Source organism: Rhinatrema bivittatum, chromosome 16, assembly GCF_901001135.1.
Source record: "Rhinatrema bivittatum chromosome 16, aRhiBiv1.1, whole genome shotgun sequence".
In the NCBI taxonomy this organism is placed as follows: Eukaryota; Metazoa; Chordata; class Amphibia; order Gymnophiona; family Rhinatrematidae; genus Rhinatrema; species Rhinatrema bivittatum.
The window spans coordinates 11,763,141-11,770,264 of record NC_042630.1 but is presented as its reverse complement, the minus strand read 5'-3'; the positions used below and the strand labels follow the sequence as shown (position 1 = coordinate 11,770,264).

Sequence of the window (7,124 nt, the reverse complement as noted above, 5' to 3'; positions counted from 1 at the left end):
CAGGTGTCCAGGAATTCCGCCATTTCTTCTCTGACGTGAGTATCCAGTTTTGTGTGCTTACTTCATCAGTGTATCTAGATTGGGTTCAAATTAATCATCTTTATAATCTGTCTGGCCCTATTTAAGTTGTTTCATCCTTCCCATGGCAGGCGCCCATGCATGCACGGTTCCCAGAGTCACCATGCGCATGTTATAAAATCGGCTACCCGTGCATACATGCGCACCTGATTTTATCTCAGTACGTAAATGTGCACGTGGATGCTGACTCAAGCCTGCAAGGGATGGGGGGGGGGGAGGTTTGTTTAAAACACGCAGCGATGCAATTGGGCCTTTGCCCAATTCCCTCCCAGTCCACTCCAATAAAGGAACAGACTGGGAGGGAACTTTCCTATCCCCCTAACTCACCTTCCTCCCTTTTCTCCTCTCTATCTCGACCCCTAAACCCACCCTAACTAACCTATTTTTTTGTTGTTGTGGAACTTACTTCGTCTGAAGAGCTGAAGTAACTTCCACATGCTGGACAGCTGCCAGCGCGTGCTTCACAAAATGGTACTGCCTCCACCACGGGCCCTCCCCCAGGCCGCCCCTTTTTAAAAGCCCGGCATTTCTGCGTATACTGGGAGATAACGTGCTTGGCTGGGCTGTTTTGAAAATGCACTTGTACTGCCCAGCTTTTAAAATCAGTCCCTGTCAACTTGATTAATAGCAGTTAATGGCCTTCTGCTCCAAGAATTTATCCAAACTTTTTTTAAACCCGGCTACACTAACTTTTCTAACCACATCCTCTGGCAACAAATTCCAGAGCTTAATTATTCATGGAGTGATAGAATTTTCTCCAATTTGTTTTAAATGTGCTAATTGCTAACTTCATGGTGTCCCCTAATCCTTCTATTATCCAAAAGAGTAAATAACCAAGTCACATTTACCCATTCTAGAAATCTCATGATTATATAGACTTCTATAGTATCCCCCATCAGCCGTCTCTTCTCCAAGCTGAACAGTCCTAACCTCTTTAGCTTTTCCTCATAGGGAAGCTGTTCCATCCCCTTTATCATTTTGGTAGCCCTTCTCCATCGCAATTATATCTTTTTTGAGATGCGGCAGCCAAAATTGTACACAGTATTCAAGGTGCGGTCTCACCATGGAGCGATACAGAGGTATTATGACATTTTCCATTTTATTAACCATTCCCTTCCTAATAATTCCTATCATTCTGTTTGCTTTTTTGACTGCTGCAGCACACTGAGCCGACGATTTCAATGTATTATCCACTATGATGCCTAGATCTTTTTCCTGGGTGGTAGCTCCTAATATGGAACCTAACATTGTGTAACTACTACATGGGTTATTTTTTCCTTTATGCATCTCATTGCATTTCTCCACATTAAATTTCATCTGCCTTTTGGATGCCCAATCTTCCAGTCTTGGAAGGTCCTCCTGCAATTTATCACAATCCGCTTGTGATTTATCCACTCTGAATAATTTTGTATCATCTGCAAATGTGATTACTTCACTCATCATATTCCTTTCCAGATCATTTATAAATAGATTTCAAAGCACCGGTCCCAATACAGATCCCTGAGGCACTCCACTGTTTACCCTTTTCCACTGAGAAAATTGACCACTGAATTCTCTCTGTTTCCTGTCTTTGAGCTAGCTTGTAATGGATGAAAGCACTTCGCCTCCTGTTCCCCATTCAGTTCTAAGGCTCATATTTTGCAGTGAATTGAGGATGCTCCTTTATATAACTTGAGGAACGTTCAGTGTGATCACACTGATCACACCATCAGTCAACCATCACACACTGTAAAGTGCAAATCTGACGTTCTTACTTGCAAGCACTGGTCAATTCATGAAGATATTCAAGTATTTCCTGAGGCAGGAAGATTCTGAAACATGGCTCATGTTGGGGACATTTTCAACAAGATAAGTGATTCTTTATTCATCTGGTATTTGTTAGTTTCAACATCCTCAGTGAGGTTATGTTCAACAATAATTTTCAGCTCACAATGGTTTCACTGGTTTGACGCACATATTTCTTCAGCGTTGGTTAGATACATATGAATCTTCAGCATATAAGTTTCACTTACCACTTGGGTTATCTTAATTGCAACTTTCAAATACAGAAAAAAATGACAAAGCTCTATGTTATGGGACCGATGATTAAATTTGAGGGCTAGTAACTATGTGTTATGTTGAGAGCTTTTAGGAATGCGATTAGCCCATTGTTATGAGGTTCCCATACTCAATCTTTAAGTTTGACTATGATATGTGTGACTGATTATTATACTACGATACATAAGGTGGTCATGGATATTACAGTTGTGGTATTATAACGCTAGAGGACTTATTTTTGTCTTTGATATATTATTTTTAGGGATGCCGTAATGACATGTTGTTTTGTTTTGCTTCACATCCAAAACAACACACATAAATTTCTGCATTTTAGAAAGTGCCATGCATCAGCTCATCCTGTCAACCCATGAATACATTTATTTAGAGAGTTTTAAAGCTAGAAAAAACCTTACAATTTATGTATTGTCACAACTTAGAAGCAAGGCTCAGCAGAAGTCATCTACGGTTTATCTGAGATTCAACAAACATTCTTTTCAAGCCTTTGTGTAAATTCTAAAACAGCAGATCAATAGGATGCCAATATCTTTATTTGATTAGAACCCTTCCATGGCAATAAACAATGACCCTCTCTAATGGAGAGATGCAATAAATGATAACCACAAGTTGTACAAGTAAGATTGGTAATGAAGATTCCTGTTTTGTGCACAATTACAATCTAAAAATCTGATTTATTAGGCTTTTTTTTCCCCCCCGTTCTGTCTTTATGGGAAGAAAAAGCTTAACAAATCAAGCCTTAAGCCAGATAAAAGGGAGATCTAGAAGGGACATGAATAATTACAGGAATGGTTTTGGCACATATCAGAAATGTTAAGCTTTTTCTTTCTTCAAACTTACTTTTATAACATGCTGCCCCCGGTACAGTCTAATCATTGCATTAGACATGAAACGTTAGAAGTGCCCCCAAAGCATGAAGGCTAATGCTGGTTGTTCTAATCTGAGAAGGATCAACAGCTACCAGATTCAGGGATTTGTTCCCTTTTCAGCCCTTTGGGTCAGGAAGGATTATTATTATTTTTTAATGTTTACCAAGGGAACAGAGGTGATTGAAATTCCTATGAGTTTCCTGCTACCCTCGGCATATCCATCAATGCTTGAATTTAAAGGGTTGCTGCCAGATTTTTGTTGTTTTACCTTAACATATGTAACTATATTCAGACGTTTAGTATATTATGTAAATGTGCATTTATTTGCAATGTGTGACAAAATAAATGGGATAGATTTTAAAAAGGTGCGCGAGGGCATACATGTGCGCGCGCCACCCGGTGCGCGCACATGTACACCCGATTTTATAACTTGCGCGCACAGGTTATAAAATCAAGGGTCAGCACGTGCAAGGGGGTGCACAGTTATGCAACTTGCATGTGCTGAGCCACGCTGTCTTCCCCCATTCCCTCCCAGGCTGCTCCGAAATCAGAGCGGCCTGAGAGGAAACCTCCCTTCCCCCTAGCCTGACCTTCCCACCTCTTCCCCCCAGCCCTACTCTAACCCCCCCGATCTTTATTTTACCTTTGGCGCCTGCCTCTGAGCAGGCGCAAGTTGCGTGTGCCAGCCGATTGTCGGCACACGATCTCTGTCACAGCGGCAAATAGCCGCTGTGCCAGGAGCCGCTGATGCCGCCCCTGCCCCACCCACGCCCCTTTTTTCAAGCCCCGGGACTTGCACGCATCCCGGGGCTTTACGCGTGCCGCTGGGCCTTTTGAAAATAGGCCCGGCGCGCATAGGTCTTTGAAAATCTGCCCCAATATTTGTAACTATATATGCTGCTGTTTGTAAAATTATGTAGGAATAAGCATATACCCCTACATATTTTTGTACGTGTCCATATATCCACATAGAGTATGTACAACATTTTTTCTAGGTATGCGCATCTATGTGAGTCATGTAATCTTCATGTATGTAGTGAGGGGAGCGAGAGAGGTCAACTGAAGTCCATGGTACTGCACCAGAAATGAAACTGACAAAGACTAGGTGGGCCTTTGGGTCCTTCTGTGCCATCTGATTCTCAGCTTCTATGTGTGATGAGTCACGAGGGGAAAGAGGAGAGTGCTGGACACAAAACGTAAGCTAAAAACTTTAAAACATGTTGAGGAATGAGTGTTAAAATCAAGTTTGAGGTGGCAGCTGACAGATGGGACTTCACCTGAACCAGATGGTCTGTCAGACATCAAAACCAATGAAAGTAGTAATTAAACAATATGGAGGGGATTTTTCTTAAAGAGGCTTTCAACATTGTATGGCTATAAATAATTAGTTTGTATCTTCTAGCGAGTCCTTTCCTTTGAGAATTAATGAACGGAGTGAGCATTAAGAAAAAGGTTGCTGTTTCCAATTTTTCTACTGTGGGAGAAAACTTTCCAAGAAGGAAGCAATAGGTTTTTGCAAATAAAACTAGCTATGTCTGACATTTTAGGTTCTGATCTTGGAATTCAAGAGCGATATGGCAAGATTTCGGCCTGGTAGGGGTTTGAACAAAATCCACTTATCTCCCCTGAAAGTTTCAAAGTTTCCCCACAGATTTCAGGGAAATCTGCTCCAAATCTACAGAAATACCAGGCAGCTCTACAAATCCTGCCAAATTTACCAGTGCCCATGTCAGGATTTGCTAGCAGAAGGTCTTTCTTTTTAAAAGAGGGATTTTTTTTTTGTCAGAATGGTTGAAAAACGTATTTACAGTATTTTCCCCATCCCGACTACTTCTTTGTATTTCTCAGAATGTATGTAGGCAAACCAGAAGAAATAATGCAGAGTAAAAGGCTTTGGTCGAGACAGTAAGGAGGAACATTTTTACTTTAAAGAAGCTGAAAAATAATTTGAAAGCAGGAAGATCTACATTTTCACACCATGCATGCAAAGATCTCGTGAAAGAATTTGTTACTAAAACATCAGGGGCTTTGGGGTTCTTTTTTTCCATAAGCTATGGAACGATTTGGAGAGGTCCAAACCAATTAGTACTTTTGACATTTCTTCTGAATTGCGTCCTTGATTTTCTGGATGTTGTTGCTTACGTTCTTCCTGGACACATCTATCAGGGCGTTGACTTCCTCCTTGGAGTATTGCAGGCGGAAAAACTTAAACTGGAAATTCTGCTGCTTTACTTTACCTAATCAGATAGAAACAAGCAAGCAACAAGAGCATGAGAAACTTTGAATCAGCAGTGATCAGATTCCTGTGTCTTTTGACCATGGTGGGGAAGGTTGCAGAATACTGTAAAAATTGGCAAAACTGGTTCAGGCGTACATCCACTTCACAAAAGAAGCATTTTAGGAAAATCTCAGTTATGGGGAAATTAAACTGATGGAGCCTACCAAGTGGAAATTTTGTCAAAGATAAGTTGCTGTGTGTCTAATTTTCCCAATATTTATAGGCTCGCCTTATGTCTAACAGAGTAATGCATCCTGATAAGCTTGCACAAGACAATTGGAATAAAAAGGAGGACTTGTGTGAGTGTTATCAAAAGCTCATCTGATTCAAATAAAGTTATCACACATCCTGCAGAGGTCAGAATTCCTTCAGGAAATTAATTTTCTTGTAGGACACAGTAAATCACGGTACCAAAGAGCTAACCTTCTTATCAAACTATAAAACACAATTGAGTAAACTAGGTGTCCTGCAAAGTATGACAGTTTTATTCATCAATATGGTGGAGAATTGAGTTTGGCATTCATATTTTGGTTAAAATCTGCTTTTGGACAATGACATTCCATAGATACTAGTTTTTAAACCTTGTCGGCTAAGTTACGATGTATATTCATAGCCCTGGCTATGGGGCTGAATACATGCATATAACTGAGTGCTTACCTGGATAAGTCTAACTGGCTAAGATTAGATCTGCTCTTTGGCACGTCTAGCTTAGCCGTACAACATATGCGGCTAAGTCCGAATAACGGGAGTTAACCGCATAAGTTGTACAGCTAACTTAGTTCACTCCGATCTGCCTACTGCCTGCCCATAACTTATGCGGCTAACCTTTTAGCCATATAAGTGACTTATACAGCTAAGCGGTGGCTGCTGAACACAGGCGCATATTGAGGGGCTGTTACTTAGCTGCAGAAGTCCTGCTTATCTGGCTAAATAGCTTTGACTATTGAGCTCAGTGATTTTAGATATATCATCAACACAATAAAAAGTATACATATTTACTGACACCCCCTCATATATACATGCAAAGATGAAAATAATAATATTCAAAACTTGTTTACAGCAATAAAATAAACCTAGTTTGTAATCCATCCTGTGTATGATATGGAAGTGGCAGAATATACATTTTTTCAAATAAATAAGCAAGCAAATAAATAAATACCGTATATACTCATTTTTAGGTCAAGAAATTTATGCCAGACAGCACAAGAAAGCTGGCTCAATGCATGTGTACTATACTGTATTTGTGCACAGCTCCCCCACCCTCCCAATCCCCCAAGACTCACCAAAAGTCCCTAGTGGACCAGCGGGGGGCCCAGGAGTGTTCTCCCGCTCCCGAGCCATTGGCTGCCAGTAATCAAAATGATGCCGGTGGCCCTTTGCCCCTACCATGTGACAGGGGCTTGTCAATGGCACCGGTAGCCTCTGTCACATGGTAAGGGCAAAGGGCCACCGGCACCATTTTGATTACTGGCAGCCGATGTCCTGAGAGTGATCTCCCGCTCCAAGGCCCTCTGCTGGACCATCAGGGACTTTGGGTGGGTCTAGATGTTAATAGTAAACAGATTTGTTTATAGCATCTCAGAGTACACATCTTTTTTCCCTATGGCATGACATGATTATTACAACTTGAAAAATATGAACAGGAAAGGATTTTGGAAAAAAGCTCATGACAAGAGAAAGGGGAAATTTTTCTATAAATTCACTATTGTGCAGAGATCCTTAGAATAAATGAGAACAAACCTTCACTGGTGACCCTATTGAAGAGAGGAATGTGGATTACAGTTGGGACGTTTTCACCTTCAAAAATGTAACAATCTTTGGGATTAGACTTGTCATCTGGATTTATC

The 7,124-nt window shown here is 40.9% G+C and overlaps 1 long non-coding RNA gene across 1 annotated transcript; it reads left to right on the top strand.

The window, feature by feature from the left end:
- LOC115078072 lies at positions 1–5,560 on the top strand. The gene is made up of 3 exons (XR_003853062.1): positions 1–35; positions 3,995–4,195; positions 4,848–5,560. It is a non-coding gene; the product is annotated as an uncharacterized LOC115078072 (long non-coding RNA).
- The last annotated feature ends 1,564 nt before the right edge of the window (positions 5,561–7,124 follow it).